This window comes from Heteronotia binoei, chromosome 9 (assembly GCF_032191835.1).
Source record: "Heteronotia binoei isolate CCM8104 ecotype False Entrance Well chromosome 9, APGP_CSIRO_Hbin_v1, whole genome shotgun sequence".
Taxonomy (NCBI): Eukaryota; Metazoa; Chordata; class Lepidosauria; order Squamata; family Gekkonidae; genus Heteronotia; species Heteronotia binoei.
In genome coordinates this window covers 118,040,171-118,057,573 of record NC_083231.1, presented here as the reverse complement: position 1 = coordinate 118,057,573, position 17,403 = coordinate 118,040,171, and positions in this window count along the sequence as shown.

Here is a 17,403-nt window from a genome sequence, read left to right as displayed (position 1 = left end):
AGAGCCTGGCAAAGCAAGCTCTGCCTCCCCCCCCTCCCCAAGGGAGGAGCCTCAGCCACTTAGAGCAGGGGTGTCAAACTCATTTATTATGAGGGACAAATCTGATATAAGTGAGACCTTGTTGGGCCAGGCCATGTCGGACTGGGTCATATGTGTACCTATTTAAGATTAGCTTCCAGAGATACAAGCTTTATAAGGGACTCAAACACAAATATATTTTCTAAAAAACTTAAAACATGCTTAAAACGTTAGTACTTGTCGGTCTTAAAGGTGCTTTCTTTGTATCTCTCCCATGGGATCCAGGGAACTGGGCAAAGGAAGCTCTGGCTCTTTCCTTCCTTCCCCAGGGGACTGGGGGGAGGAGCCTCAGCCAATAGAAGGATGAGAGACTTGGCTCAGTATCTCTGCTGTGCGATTGAGAGAGCCTGGCAAAGCAAGCTATTCCTCCCCCTTCCTCCCCGAGGAGCCTCAACCAATGGAGAAAATAGTTCCTCTGCAACTGAGGGAGCCTTGCAAAGCAAACTGTTATGCAGAAGGGAGCAAGAGAGAGGGAGAAAGAGGCAAATGACAGCCAGTTGCTCAGGGGCCTGATAGGAACCCCCCCAGGGTCTTATTCAACCCCCATGCCAGATGTTTGACACCCCTGATCTAAATGATAAAAAGAGACCTTTGTTGGTTATTGGAAAGGAAGGAAGAGGACGAAGGAGAAAACGTAGTGGAAGCGGTCGTTCATCTACTGTTTATTTTCTCCAGCCGTGCAAAAAAAACCCCCAAATCAATAATAAATGCGCTCCAGAACCAAGTACACAGGTTGCCAGTTCTGAAGATCGAGGGGACTACCTGGGTGAAGGTAGTGGTGCAGCTATCCTTGAACAGTGCAGTTGTGCAGTCTACGTGTGTATCTGGAGGGGGGCAAGTCAACGTATTACGTACGCACAATACGTGTCATCCCTCTCGGTTCCTGTTGTGCGACTCGGGAGCGTGGGGGTGGGCGGGGCTCGGCTTGCCTCCCGTCCAGCTGATGAAAATTTAAGCCTTAATAAAGTTACGGTCAGAAACTGCTGATCTTTGCGGGCTTTCCCAGGCTGTGGATTTGTTTTATTTCTGTTTTTGGAGCAGGAAAAAGTATGTTGCTGCTAAAAACATAAGAGAAGGGAGGGTGGGGAGGGAGGGAGGGTGGCTCAGTGGTAGAGCATCTGCTAGGTAAGCAGGAGGTCCCAGGTTCAATCCCCAACATCTCCAACTAAAAAGGGCCCAGGCGAATAGGCATGAAAAACCTCAGCTTCAGACCCTGGAGAGCTGCTGCCAGTCTGTGTAGACAATACTGACTTTGATGGACTGAGGGTCTGATTCAGTAGAAGGCAGCTTCATATGTTTAGAAGCCATGCTGGTCAGGCCGGTGGCCCATCCAGTCCAACACTGTGCCACACAGTGGCCAAAAACCAGGGGCCATCAGGAGGTCTACCAGTGGGCCCAGGACACTAGAAGCCCTCCCACTGCTGCCCCCCAAGGACCAAGAATACAGAGCATCACGGACCCCAGACAGAAAGTTCCATCTATACCTTGTGGCTAATAGCCACTGGCCCTGGATTCTGCTACTGTGATAAGAACATAAGAGAAGCCATATTGGATCAGGCCAATGGCCCATCCAGTCCAATACACTGTGTCACACAGTGGCAAAACCCAACCAAGTACCATAAAGAGGTCCACTTCTGCATCAGGCCTTCAGGATTGATTCACGCAAGACCCATATGGAAATAGAGAAGGAAACATATATTATAGGAAGAAGGTTATACAGTAGGAACCTGCTGCCATTCATGGCTTGGAACATAAGAGCCTTGCTGGATCAGACTTACAGTTTGTCATATTCTACATCCTGTTTCACACAATGGGCAGCCAGCTCCTCTGGAGGGCCAACAACAGGGTAGAATGCTGAGGCCTTCATTAGACTATCAGAAGAACCCTGCTGGGTCAGGCCAATGAGGGTCCATCTCGTCCATTATCCTTTCTCACACAGTGGCCAACCAGTTCCTCTGGAGGGCCAACAACAGGGCAGAGAGGCTGAGGCCTTCCCCTGAGAAGAACATCAGAAGAGCCTTGCTGGGTTAGAACAATGAGCGTCCATTATCCTGAGGAGGCGGCTGAGAGGTAATATAATCGCCATCTTTAAGTACTTGAAGGGCTGTCATATAGAGGATGGTGTGGAATTGTTTTCTGTGGCCCAGGAAGGTAGGACCAGAACCAATGGGTTGAAATGAGTTTCCGGCTCAACATTAGGAAGAACTTCCTGACCGTTAGAGCGATTCCTCAGTGGAACAGGCTTTCTTGGGAGGTGGTGGGCTCTCCTTCCTTGGAGGTTTTTAAACAGAGGCTAGATGGCCGTCTGACAGCAATGAAGATCCTGTGAATTTAGGGGGAGATGTTTGTGAGTTTCCTGCATCGTGCAGGGGGTTGGACTAGATGACCCTAGAGGTCCCTTCCAATTCTATGCTCCTGTCTCACACAGGGGCCAACCAGTTCCTCTGTAGGGCCAACAATAGGGCATGGAGGGCGAGGCCTTCTCCTGAATATCAGAAGACCTTGCTGGATCAGGCCAGTGATCCATCTAGTCCATCCCACTCCTCTAGCAGGCCAACAACAGGGCACAGAGGAAATCCTAGAGATGGAATGGGCTTGTTTACCTTCTAGACCAATTTCCGCCTGAGGCCTGCCTATCTTTGAAGACTCAGAGGGGTTTAATGTTGCCAAGCATGATACTCCTGGCTTCTACTGGGATCAGTCAAATCACAAAGTGAAAACTGAGAACTTTGTTTTTTGTGTAACCCCCAGGCTGCCACCACCCCAAAATGTCATCTCCAAATTGAACAAGACTGCTCAGAGGCCGTGCCTCTCTCTGGATTACTGTATCTTAAAATTACATTAGCAGGAATTAGCCACCCTCCAACCACTCTGTGTCTGGAATGATAATGCGGGCGTATCCGATTAAAATGCAATTACGCTCTTTCAAGGCGGCGAAGGTTAATGACTTGTTTTGCGAGCCGGGGAGGCTTCACGCAGCCGGCGTGGAATCGCTTAATGGAATCAGCCGACGGAACAGCTCAGAAGCCAAAAGTGCAGGATAGGGCTGAGGAGGAGGATAAAAAAAAGCAACCGGAAGATTCCACCGTGACGACTTGATTGGCACTTACTACCTCTGGCATTTGTTGAAGAAATACTGTGCCACTGTAGGTTTCTGATGTCTCAGAGCGTTGATCCCAAACCAGCGAAGGCAGTAGCATGTCCCAGATTTGGGCTAGCCGAGGCACAGGTTATTTTCAAGAATTAAAATGGGAGCCATGACACCAGGTCCATAGCTACAGGAGGGGTCAGTCCCAACCTTTCAAACCCCCTCCCCTTCCAACTCTGGAAGAAGTCTAGTGTCCAGATCACGTGAAGTGATGGTGTCACCTTACTCTGCTCTGGTAAGTCCTCACCTGGAGAATTGTGTTCAGTTTTGGGCACCGCATTTTAAGAAGGATATAGACAAGCTGGAACGGGTCCAGAGGAGGGCGATGGAGATGGTGAGGGGTCTGGAGACCAAGTCCTATGAGAAAAGGTTGAAGGAGCTGGGCATGTTTAGCCTGGAGAGGAGGTCACTGAGACGTGATGTGACCACCATCTTCAAGGACTTGAAGGGCTGTCATCTAGAGGATGGTGTGGAATTGTTTTCTGTGGCCCCAAAAGGTAGGACCAGAACCAACGGGATGAAATTAGATCAGAAAAGTTTCCGGCTCAACATTAGGAAGAACTTCCTGACCGTTAGAGCGGTTCCTCAGTGGAACAGACTCCCTCGGTAGGTGGTGGGCTCTCCTTCCTTGGAGGTTTTTAAACAGAGACTAGATGGCCCTCTGATACGGTTCAATGTGGCCAAGTGCAAAGTAATGCACATTGGGGCCAAGAATCCCAGCTACAAATACAAGTTGATGGGGTGTGAACTGGCAGAGACAGACCAAGAGAGAGATCTTGGGGTCATGGTAGATAATTCACTGAAAATGTCAAGACAGTGTGCGTTTGCAATAAAAAAGGCCAACGCCATGCTGGGAATTATTAGGAAGGGAATTGAAAACAAATCAGCCAGTATCATAATGCCTCTGTATAAATCGATGGTGCGGTCTCATTTGGAGTACTGTGTGCAGTTCTGGTCGCCGCACCTCAAAAAGGATATTATAGCATTGGAGAAAGTTCAAAAAAGGGCAACTAAAATGATTAAAGGGCTGGAACACCTTCCCTATGAAGAAAGGTTGAAACGCTTAGGGCTCTTTAGCTTGGAGAAACGTCGACTGAGGGGTGACATGATAGAAGTTTACAAGATAATGCATGGGATGGAGAAAGTAGAGAAAGAAGTACTTTTCTCCCTTTCTCACAATACAAGAACTCGTGGGCATTCGATGAAATTGCTGAGCAGACAGGTTAAAACGGATAAAAGGAAGTACTTCTTCACCCAAAGGGTGATTAACATGTGGAATTCACTGCCACAGGAGGTGGTGGCGTCCACAAGCATAGCCACCTTCAAGAAGGGGTTAGAGAAAAATATGGAGCAGAGGTCCATCAGTGGCTATTAGCCACAGTGTGTGTGTGTGTGTGTGTATATATATATATATATATATATATATATATATATATATATATATATATATATATATATATATATTTGGCCGCTGTGTGACACAGAATGTTGGACTGGATGGGCCATTGGCCTGATCTAACATGGCTTCTCTTATGTTCTTATGATAGCAATGAAGATCTCGTGAATTTAGGGGGAGGTGTTTGTGAGTTTCCTGCATTGTGGACTAGATGACCGTGGAGATCTCTTCCAACTCTATGATTCTATAATTCTGAGATCTAGTGATCTTAGTGGACCATATGCTGAGACAGCAGTGTGATGCAGTGGCTGAAAAGGCAAATGCCTTTTCAGGCTTTCTTGGGAGGTGGTGGGCTCTCCTTCCTTGGAGGTTTTTAAACAGAGGCTGGATGGCCATCTGACAGCAATGAAGATCCTGTGAATGTAGGGGGAGGTGTTTGTGAGTTTCCTGCATTGTGCAGGGGGTTGGACTAGATGAACCTGGAGGTCCCTTCCAACTGTAGGATTCTATAATTCTAACTGTGTGGCCCCTCCATTGGAGGGCCCCCAATCGACCCCCTCACTCACCGCCGCTCTGAAGAAGTAGTAGCATTGCCTCTGGTCTTTTTTTGCTTTTTCCCCTCCCCTTCCCTAACGCTGTGCGCAGAGCAAAGGGGGAGGAGGGAATTAGCTTGTGGAACTCAAGGCAGCTTACAGCGCAGAGAGCCACCAAACCGGGTGCCCCCCCCCCGCCCCACTAAGCAAGAAACCGTGCTGTGGGCCTCACTAAACGTGAAATCCTGGCTACAGCTCTGCATGACGCTCCAGTGTAACTTTGCCATTCCCAGAGCAGAGGCCTAGCCCAGGGGTGTCTGACTCATGTTAATGATCTGACATAAATGTGACCTTGTCAGGCCAGGCCGGGTCTGTCATGAAATGTAATACCTGGTAGCAGAGATATAAACGTTATAAAGAACGCAGACAAACACAAAGATCTTTTTAAAAGATGCTTAAAAGATTAGCACGCTTGCAAAAAAAAAATTATTTAACAGTTTCTGATAACTGATCCCTCTTGCTCTGAATTATTACATCAAAATTGGAGACAATGTCTGCGCTGTAACAATCTTGAGTATGCTGTTCAGGCGTTCTTCAGGTCTGTGAGTTGCAAAACTTGATTTGACATACATTACAGAAATCTCATAATCCGTGCTTTGAGCCTAAGACCTGGGGGGGGGAAGTTGAAATGGCTGGGCATTGCGAGCTTTTGTACATAAATCACTTCATGTGCCGGTCAGCCAATGGCGAGATTAGAGGATTTGTTCTAGCTCCTGTGCCATTGAGCAAACTTGGCAAAGCAAGTTGTGATGCAGAAGGAAGCAAGAGAGAGAGAAGGAAGCAGATGACAGTGAGTTGCTTGTGGGCCTGATAGGGGGAGCCTGATCTGGCCCTTGGGCCACACGTTTGACACCCCTGACCTAGTATCCTCTTGGCTTGATGGGAGATTGCATGAGCAAACTCATTTGCCATAAACGCACGTTTCCCTGACTCATTCCATCAACATGGTTATAGAACTGGTGCAAGTGGTGAATTTTAACTGGGATAAATGTAAAGTGATGGATTTAGGCAGGAAAAATCCAATGCATGGCTATAGAATGGGGGAGATTTGTCTTAGCAGTAGTCTGTGTGAAAAGGATCTCGGGGTCTTAGTGGACCATATGCTGAATGTGAGTCAACAGTGTGATGCGGTGGCTAAAAAGGCAAATGCAATTTTGGGTTGTATCAACAGAAGTATAGTATCCAGATCACATGAAGTGATGGTATCGCTTTACTCTGCTCTAGTAAGACCTCACCTGCACTATTTTGTTCAGTTTTGGGCACCACATTTTAAGAAGGATATGGACAAGCTGGAACGGGTCCAGAGAAGGGCGACGAAGATGGTGAGGGGTCTGGAGACCAAGTCCTATGAAGAAAGGTTGAAGGTGCTGGGCATGTTTAGCCTGGAGAGGAGGCGGCTGAGAGGTGATAGGATGACCATCTTCATGTACTTGAAGGGCTGTCCTATAGAGGATGGTGCGGAATTGTTCTCGTGTTGCCCCAGAAGGTAGGACCAGAACCAAAGGGTTGAAATTAAATCAAGAGTTTCTGGCTCAACATTAGGAAGAACTTCCTGATCGTTAGAGCAATTCCTCAGTGGAACAGGCTTCCTCCTTGGGAGGTGGTGGGCTCTCCGCCCTTGGAGGTTTTTAAACAGAGGGTAGATGGCCATCTGACAGCGATGAAGATCCTGTGAATTTAGGGGGAGGTATTTGTGAGTTTCCTGCATTGTGCAGGAGGTTGGAATATGGTGCCCATAACTGAACACAATACTCCAGGTGAGGTCTTACCAGAGCAGAGTAAAGTGATACCATCACATCACGTGATCTGGACACTAGACTTCTGTTGATACAGCCCAAAATTGCATTTGCCTTTTTAGCCACCGCATCACACTGTTGACTCACGTTCAGTGTATGATCCACTAAGACCCCTAGATCCTTTTCGCACATACTACTGCGAAGACAAGTCTCCCCCATTCTATAACCATACACTGGATTTTTCCTACCTAAATGCAGAACTTTACATTTATCTGTGTTAAAATTCATTTTATTGGTTTTAGCCCAGTTTTCCATCCTGTCAAGGTCATCCTGTATCCTCTTTCTGTCTTCTTCTGTGTTTGCAACCCCTCCCAATTTAGTATCATCTGCAACTTTAATAAGCATTCCCTCCATTCCTTCATCCAAATCATTTATAAAGATGTTGAACAAAACAGGTCCCAGGACAGATCCTTGAGGCATTCCACTTGTCAACCTCTCCATGAGGATCGAATCTGACATAAATGAGACCTTGTCAGGCCGGACCATGTATAAAATGTAATGCAAGGTAGCGGAGATATAAACTTTATAAAGGACACAGATAAACACAATGATTTTTTTTTTTTAATTAAAACATGCTTGAAATATTAGCACTCGTCGGTCCTAAAGGTGCTTTCTTTGCATCTTTCCCGTGCGATCCAGGGAACTGGGCAAAGGAAGGTGTGGCTCTTTCCTTCCTTCCCCAGGGGATGAGGAGGAGGAGCCTCAGCCAATAGAAGGAAGAGAGGCTTGGCACAGTAGCTCTGCTGTGCAATTGAGAGAGCCTGGCAAAGCAAGGTCTCCTTCCCGTGCGATCCAGGCAACTGGGCAAAGGAAGCTGTGGCTCTTTCCTTCCTTCCCCAAAGGATGAGGAGGAGGAGCCTCAGCCAATAGAAGGAAGAGAGGGTTGGCACAGTAGCTCTGCTGTGCAATTGAGAGAGCCTGGCAAAGCAAGGTCTCCTTCCACCCCAGGGGAGGAGCCTCAGACGATGGAGAAAATAGAGACTTTGCTCTGTAGCTCCTGTGCGATTGAGCAAACCTGGCAAAGCCAACTGTGATGCAGAAAGAGCCAAGAGAGAGGGAGAAGGAAACAGAGGACAACCAGTTGCTCAGGGGCCTGGTAGCTCTTTGGAGGCCTGATTTGGCCCCTGGACCACGTTTGACACACCTGGTATAGATGAAACTCTCTCTATATATAGCAGTGATGCTCTCTCTTCTTGGTGCTCAGGGAAGCCGCAATGGGTGGGCTTCTGAAGTTCTGACCCTGCTGGTGGACTTCCTTATAGCGTTTAGGTTTCAGCCACTGTGTGACACAGAGGGTTGGACTGGGTGGGCCGCTGGTCTGATCCAACATGGCTTCTCTTATGTCTGGGGCAGTGATGCTCTGTATCCTTGGTGCTTGGGGGAGACACAGTGGGAGGGCTTCTAGCCCCACTGGTGAACCTCCTGATGGCCTTTGAGGGTTTTTTGGCCCCTGTGTGACACAGAGGGTTGGACTGGGTGGGCCGCTGGTCTGACCCAACATGGCTTCTCTTATGTCTGGGGCAGGGATGCTGTGTATTCTTGATGCTTTGAGGGGGGGGGCACAGTGGGAGGTCTTCTGGAGTTCTGACCCTACTGGTGGACCTCCTGATGGCACCTCGGTGTGGGCCACTGTGTGACACAGAGGTGAGCCATTGGCCTGAGCCAGCGTGGCCTCTTTGGCTGATTTGATTTATATTTGGCAGTGCATCAGAAAATGTTGTTTCCCTAGATGTTAAGGAGATGCTGGCAAATGACACGGCTCCATCTCCTGCGTCAGTGAGACACGGATCCATCTCCCTCTCCATCCTGATGCTAAGTTCCTGTAAGCATGCGGAATACGTGGCGGCCATTTATGCGTGTGGACCAATTCCCATTCATTGGTGGAAACTGCTTCAAAGTACGCGTGAGATGTGATTTCAGGACTAATTCTATTAATTTCCCTGTCTCCCTTTAAATGGATCCGACGGCGGATTTGGATGTTCACAGCAATCATCCATTTAACTGACCAATATGTGCCCTTTCTTACTACATTGGTCATCGCGGGGGAGCAAAATGGACTCAATTTAACAGCTTCGGCACAGCTTTCTTTTTCCATAGAGCCTGCCTGTAGAACCCACAATTACTGAGGGTTAGCAGTTCTTGGATTTTGATCGTCAGGGGTGGAATTCTAGCAGGAGCTCCTTTGCATATTAGGCCACACACCCCTGATGTAGCCACTCCTCCAAGAGCTGACAAGGCTCTTTTTTGTAAGCTCTTGGAGGATTGTCTCCATCAGGGGTATGTGGCCTAATATGCAAAGGAGCTCCTGCTAGAATTCCACCCTTGGGGATCATGGATGTTTTTCAGAGTGTTTCAGGCCCAAGACAGACTGGCTTTTATTTTATTATTTCACTGTATCTTGTTTACAGTGGTTGTGTTTTCCTGGCTTTTAATGAGGTTTTATTGTGTTGTAAAGAGGAGGAGAAGAAGAGATTGGACTTATCCCCTGACCTTCACTCAGAGTCTCAAAGCAGCTTACAATCTCCTTTCCCATCTTCTTTCCACAACAGACACCCTTGCGAGTTAGGTGGGGCTGAGAGAGCTCTGACAGAAACTGCTCCTGAGTGAACAGCTCTGTGAGAACTTGTGGCTGACTCAAGGTCACCTCCGCAGTTGCAAGTGGAAGAGCGGGAAACAAATGCCAGTTTGAAACTTGTGATAGAGACTCCATGTCCTTGTTAAATGTATATTAAGAATCCACTTGAATATTTTTGACAGTTTTGGAATGCTGAAGAAGTGTGGAAAATGAGTTCATTGAAGCTTTTTTCATATGGAGATATAAACAGTGGAGCAGGGGTGGGATTCTAGCAGAAGCTCCTTTGCATATTAGGCCACATACCCCTGATGTGGCCAATCCTCCAAGAGCTTACAAAAAAGGTGCCTTGTAAGCTCTTAGAGGATTGGCTACATCAGGGGGTGTGACCTAATATGCAAAGGAGCTCCTGCTAAAAATTCCACCCCTGCAGTGGAGTATCCCTCGCTGGACGAATATTCGAAACAGGAGCATATAGTCGACTTTCTATCCCCCGGGACTCTACAATTTATGAACATTAACATTGTGTGCTTTGGCGAAGTTATACAATTAATTACTGTAAGCAACATCTATTGCCTCTACCTTAAGAGTTACAATTTGCAGTGTATTACAATTTATAGGAATTTTGGTCACTCTAACCTATTGGTTATTTTTCATATAGAGCCCTGTGGTGCAGAGTGGTAAAGCTGCAGTACTGCAGTCCAAGCTCTGCTCACAACCTGAGTTAGATCCCGGCAGAAGCTGGGTTCAGGTAGACGGCTCATAAGAACATAAGAGAAGCCAAGTTGGATCAGGCCAGTGGCCCATCCAGTCCAACACTCTGTGTCACATAAGAACATAAGAGAAGCCAAGTTGGATCAGGCCAGTGGCCCATCCAGTCCAACACTCTGTGTCACATAAGAACATAAGAGAAGCCAAGTTGGATCAGGCCAGTGGCCCATCCAGTCCAACACTCTGTGTCACATAAGAACATAAGAGAAGCCAAGTTGGATCAGGCCAGTGGCCCATCCAGTCCAACACTCTGTGTCACATAAGAACATAAGAGAAGCCAAGTTGGATCAGGCCAGTGGCCCATCCAGTCCAACACTCTGTGTCACATAAGAACATAAGAGAAGCCATGTTGGATCAGGCCAGTGGCCCATCCAGTCCAACACTCTGTGACACACAGTGGCCAATATATACACACGCACACACACACACACACTGTGGCTAATAGCCACTGATGGAGCTCTGCTCCGTATTTTTATCCAATCCTCTCTTGAAGCTGGCTATGCTTGTGGCCGCCGCCACCTCCTGTGGCAGTGAATTCCACATGTTAATCACCCTTTGGGTGAAGAAGTACCTCCTTTTATCCGTTCTAACCTGACTGCTCAGCAATTTCATTGAATGCCCACGAGTTCTTGTATTGTGAGAAAGGGAGAAAAGGACTTCTTTCTCTACTTTCTCCATCCCATGCATAATCTTGTAAACCTCTATCATGTCACCCCGCAGTCGACGTTTCTCCAAGCTAAAGAGCCCCAAGCATTTTAACCTTTCTTCATAGGGAAAGTGTTCCAAACCTTTAATCATTCTAGTTGCCCTTTTCTGGACTTTCTCCAATGCTATAATATCCTTTTTGAAGTGCGGCGACCAGAACTGCACACAGTACTCCAAATGAGACCGCACCATCGATTTATACAGGGGCATTATGATACTGACTGATTTGTTTTCAATTCCCTTCCTAATAATTCCCAGCATGGCGTTGGCCTTTTTTATTGCAATTGCACACTGTCTTGACATTTTCAGTGAGTTATCTACCACGACCCCAAGATCTCTCTCTTGGTCAGTCTCTGCCAGTTCACACCCCATCAACTTGTATTTGTTGCTGGGATTCTTGGCCCCAATGTGCATTACTTTGCACTTGGCCACATTGAACTTCATCTGCCATGTTAACGCCCACTCACCCAGCCTCAACATATCCCTTTGGAGTTCCTCACAATCCTCTGTGGTTCTCGCCACCCTGAACAATTTAGTGTCATCTGCAAACTTGGCCACTTCACTGCTTACTCCCAGCTCAAAGTTAACTCAGCCTTCCATCCTTCCGAGGTTGGTAAAAAGAGTACTCAGCTTGCTGGGGGGAAAGTGTACATGACTGGGGAAGGCGATGGCAAACCACCCCGTAAAAAAGTCTGCCATGAAAACGTCATGATGTGACCTCACCCCAGAGTTGGAAACGACTGGTGCTTGCACAGCTACCTTGACCTTTTATTTTTCATATAGACCTCCAGGTGGTGGCTGGAGTTCTGGTATTGCAACTGTCCAGGTGACAGAGAGAAGTTCACTGGAGGATATGATTGCTTTGGAAGGCAGACTGTGTGTCCTTACACCCCACAAAAGTCCCTCCGCTCTCAAACATCCCCCTCTCCACTTTCCACTCCCCAAAACTCCAGATCAGAGGTGGCCAAAATTGCTTGATGCAAGAGCCACATAGAATAAATGCCAGATGTTTGAGAGGCAGAAGAAATGCATGTCAGATGTTTGAGAGCTTAAAAGGGAGGGAGGGAGGAAAATAGATGGGGAGGGAAGAGGAAGGGAGAGGTGGAAGGAAAGCAACTTTTACTGTAAACGCATTCTCCCAAAGTGATTTAAAGAGAGAAATGCCTTTTTCAAGCTGGCAGACAAGGCAGTGGGGGTTTCAAGAGCCACACAATGTGTGTGAAAAAGCCACGTGTGGCTCCTGAGCTACAGTGTGGCCACTCCTGCTCCAGGTATTTGACAAGCTAGAGTTGGTGGCCCTATGGCCCTTTCATGGTGGCTTGGATCCCACCAGCTTTTTCGCTCAGTCTGTCGCCCTTCTCACTTCTGCCCCTGTGTCATCTCGTGGCTTTTGCGCTTGCAAATCCCATAATCCCCGGGGCCAGGGCTGGCCCTGCCACTAGGCAAACTAAGTGATTGCCTAGGACGCTACGATGTCCCCTGGAAGTGACGTTGCTCCAGGAACATTGCACGGGGATGCTCTAGGACTCATGATAAAACTCTATGGTACCATAGAGTTTTAGCGCGAGTCCTAGAGTGTCCCTGGCACAATAATGTCCCTTCCGGTGACATCATCGCACTGGCGATGGCTCACGGTGACAGGTCTTTTTGGCTCCTCCCTGGCAGCCTGCTTCCGGGAGGAGCTTGGGAGCCCTATAGCCTTGCCTAGGGTGCCAGACAGTTTAAGGCCAGCCCTGTTTGGTGTAGTGGTTAAGTGTGCAGACTCTTACCTGGGAGAACCGGGTTTGATTCCCCACTCCTCCACCTGCACCTGCTGGAATGGCCTTGAGTCAGCCATAGCTCTGGCAGAGGTTGTCCTTGAAAGGGCAGCTGCTGGGAGAGCCCTCTCAGCCCCACCCATCTCACAGGGTGTCTGTTGTGGGGGGAGGAAGATAAAGGAGATTGTGAGCCGCTCTGAGACTCTTCGGAGTGGAGGGCGGGATATAAATCCAATATCTTCTTCTTCTGTCCCCAGCCTTTTGGGTGGTTTATTTATTTATTTATTTTATTCCATTTATATCCCACCCTCCCCGTCGAGGTGGGCTCAGGGCGGCTTCCATAGACTTGCGTATGCACGAGCAGACAGACGTAGTAATGTGATGATAAAACCACAAAAACATAGATTAGTATAAAACGAGTGGCCAATGGTAGCTCTCCAGGTGTTTTTTGCCTACAACTCCCATCAGCCCCAGCCATTGGCCATGCTGGCTGATAGGAGTTGTACGCAAAAAAAAATCTGGAAAGCTACCATCGGCCACCCCTGGTATAAAAACATAAAATACATTTCGGTGCTATGATCTTAGTTTCAGAATTATAATTCTCTGTAAAGCAGATCTTAGGTTAAGGAAGACGCCTCCTTCCTTTTTTCTTCACCAGTGGGAAATCAGGATGATTTGTTTTTGGGGGGCAGCGCTACCAAAATTATAGCGGCCCCAGTACTGTGGTCTGAACTCTCTGCTCACGACCTGAGTTCGATTCCGGCAGAAGCTGGATTCAGGTAGCCGGTCTAAGTTCGACTCAGCCTTCCATCCTTCCGAGGTCGGTAAAATAAGTACCCAGCTTGCTGGGGGGAAGTGTAAAAGACGGGAAACCACCCTGTCAAAAGCCTGCCGTGAAAACGTTGTGAAAGCAACGCCACCCCAGAGTCAGAAACGACTGGTGCTTGCACAGGGGACCTTTCCTTTTCCTACTACCAAAATTAGCTTCTTTCTCTCCACCGTCTCTACCTTCTTTTCTCCTCCTGTGACAAGCTGGATACGGCCGGCATTTTGGATGTGCTATTCCACTTGTTTTCTTCCCTCAGTCATTAGTATTTTCCCCTCTCCTAATTACTCTCTAATTAAGCCACAGAAGGCAACCATTAATAACTGCTTCCAAAGGAGGAGAAGCATCTGCCCCCCCACCCCCGGGTGGCCGAGAGGGGGGGGATCGCTGACGTCTTCATTATCAGCCAGATTCTACTCTGCATATTAATTTCACGTTCAGAGGGCCACTCCCCGCAGGCGAAGGGACTCGGACGGTTCTTCCATTGGGAATCACGAGGCGGGAGTGGTTTGCGGCGGCTGTGAATAAGCAGTCAGGGAGAGAAAGGAGTGGAAAGGGGGCAGAGAACCAGAACAGATGAGAGTCTCTTGGGGAGGGACGTCTGGATTTAGCCCTCCACAACTTCCCTTCCTGCTTTTCTTCGGCAGTTACCTGCACTGCAAAGCAGGCCGAAGCAAAAGTGGGAATTGAGTTTTGGTGGCGGAAAGTGGTATTCCCTCTCAGCTGAGTTAGTGTGAGCCAGCGCAGAGTTTTTGAGCCTCTAGCTCACACATTTTTTTTCTTTGCTCGGGAAAAATGGCCCCAGAGCAGGCTAATTTGGGCAGTCGCTCACAACTTTAATGCCAGTAGCTCACAAAGTAGAATTTTTGCTCTCAAGACTCTATAGCGGGGGTGTCAAATATGTGGTCCGGGGGCCAAATCAGGCCCTCTGAGGGCTCCTATCAGGCCCCCGAGCAACTGGCTCTTGTCGGCTTCCTTCTCCCTCTCTCTTGCTTCCTTCTGCATCTCAGCTTGCTTGACAAGGCTTGCTCAATCACACAGGAACTACAGAGGAAAACCTCAGTTTTCTCCATTGGTTGAGGCTCCTCCCCCTGCTGCTCCTCTGGGGAGGGAGGGAAAGAGCCAGAGCTTCCTTTGCCCAGTTCCCTGGGTCCCATGGGAGAGATACAAAGAAAGCAGCTTTAAGACCAACAAGTGCTAATGTTTTAAGCATGTTTTATTTTAAGGTGGGTTTTTTTTGTCGTGTTTGTCTACGTCCTTTAAAATGTTTATATCTCTGCTGCCTAATCTTAAATAGGTACACACATGGCCCGGCCCAGCCCAACCCAGCCCAACAAGGTCTCATTTCTATCAGATCTGGCCCTCATAACAAATGAGTTCGAACTTGCTTAACATAAGAGTTTGGTGGCCAAACTTGCTTAACATAAGAGTCACAAAGAATACACGTCAGATGTTTGAGAGCGGCAAGACATGAATGTCAGATGTTTGAGAGCTGCAAGACAGGAAGGAAGGGACGGGGAGAGGGAGGTGGGAGGGAGAGGTGGAAAGAAAGCTGCTTTAACTTTAAATGCATTTTCCAAGCCATCGGCTGGCTTGGCTGAGACAAGGGATTTAAAGAGAGAAATGCCTTCTTCCAAGCTGGCCAATAAGGTGGGAGGGAGGTAGGGTTGCCAAGTCCAATTAAAGAAAAATCTGGGGACTTTGGAGGCGGAGCTAGGAGACTTTGGGGGTGGAGCCAGGAGACATTAGGGGTGGAGCCAGGAATAAGGATGTGACAAGCATAATTGAACTCCAAGGGAGTTCTGGCCATCACATTTAAAGGGACAGCACGCCTTTTTAAATGCCTTTCTTCCATAGGAAATAATTAAGGATAGGGGCACCATCTTTTGGGGCTCATAGAATTGGACCCTCTGGTCCAATATTTTTGAAACTTGGGGGGTATTTTGGGGAGAGGCACTAGCTGCTATACTAAAAATCTGGTGCCTCTACCTCAAAAAATAGCCCCCCCCAGAGCCCCCAATACCCATGGATCAATTCCCTATTATTCTCTATGGGAATCGTTCTCCATAGGGATTAATAGAGTGCCTAGTAGACATTTCCCTCCCCCCCACGCTTTCTAAAGGGGAGAGGGCCTCCATACCAGGGAATCCCCCCTCCCTGCCCTCTCTCTCTCTCTCACACACACACAAATACTTACCGTACTTGGTCTTCTTCCAGCAGAATTTGCTCACTGTGAAAACGAAAGCAAGGCTGCACAGGAAAAGAAAGGGAGGGGCTGTTCCTGTTTCCTGTGCAGCCTTAAAGGGACACATTTTAAAAACGGATCCCAAGCTGTGAAACAACATGATGCCTACAGGTATGTTCTCTCTCCCCACGCCCCCAGATTTTTGAAGAGCGGGGGAGGAGGCTGAAAATTCGGGGGTCCCCCGCCAGGGCGGGAGGGTTGGGAAGCCTAGAGGGAGGGTTTCCAAGAGCCGCACAATAGTTGTGAAAAAGCCACATGTGGTTCCTGAGCCACAGTTTGGCCACCCCTGGCTTCGAGGGACTATTGGTGGAAAGTGTTGTCGAATCACAGACTACGTATGGCGGCCCTGTAGGGTAAGAGACAAAAAGAGATGGTTTGCCATTGCCGCCTTCTGTGTAGCGACCCTGGACTTCCTATTCAAGTACTTTCAGTTTAGAAAAGAGACGATTAAGGGGGGGCATGATAGAGGTTTATAAAATTATGCGTGGGACAGAGACAGCGGACAGAGACTTTTGGTACCTTTCCCCAAGGACTAGGACTTGGGGACATCTGACAAAACTGAGGGGCAGTAGTTTCTGGATGGACAAAAGGAAATACTACTTTACGTGGAGAGTGATTCAAAGGTGGAATTGGCTGCCAGAGGGTGGCCACAGGAATAAACAGTTTGAAAAGGGGATGAGATAGATTCATAGAGGATAAGTCTATCAAGGGCTACTAGCTGTGGTGACTGAGGAGAAATTCCATTGTTCAGAGGCAGTTAGCTTCTGAATCACAACACCAGGAGGCAACATCAGGGGAAAGCCTCGGCCTCTATACCCTGTTCTTGGTTGTCCAGAGGAACTAGCTGGCCACTGTGTAAGACAGGAGGCTGGACTAGATGGACCCTCACTGGTCTGATCCAGCTAGGGCTCTTCTGATGTTAATATGAAGGCCTCAGCCTCTCTGCCCTGTTATTGGCCCTCCGGAGGAACTGGCTGGCCACTCTGTGTGAGACAGGAGGCTGGACTAGACGGACCCTCACTGGTCTGATCCAGCAGGGCTCTTCTGATGTTCTTCTCAGGGGAAGGCCTCGGCCTCTCTGCCCTGTTGTTGGCCCTCCAGAGGAATTGGTTGGCCACTGTGTGAGACAGGAGGCTGGACTAGACGGACCCTCACTGGTCTGATCCAGCAGGGCTCTTCTGATGTTAATATGAAGGCCTCAACCTCTCTGCCCTGTTATTGGCCCTCCGGAGGAACTGGCTGGCCACTCTGTGTGAGACAGGAGGCTGGACTAGACGGACCCTCACTGGTCTGATCCAGCAGGGCTCTTCTGATGTTCTTCTCAGGGGAAGGCCTCGGCCTCTCTGCCCTGTTGTTGGCCCTCCAGAGGAATTGGTTGGCCACTGTGTGAGACAGGAGGCTGGACTAGACGGACCCTCACTGGTCTGATCCAGCAGGGCTCTTCTGATGTTCTTCTCAGGGGAAGGCCTCAACCTCTCTGCCCTGTTATTGGCCCTCCAGAGGAACTGGCTGGCCA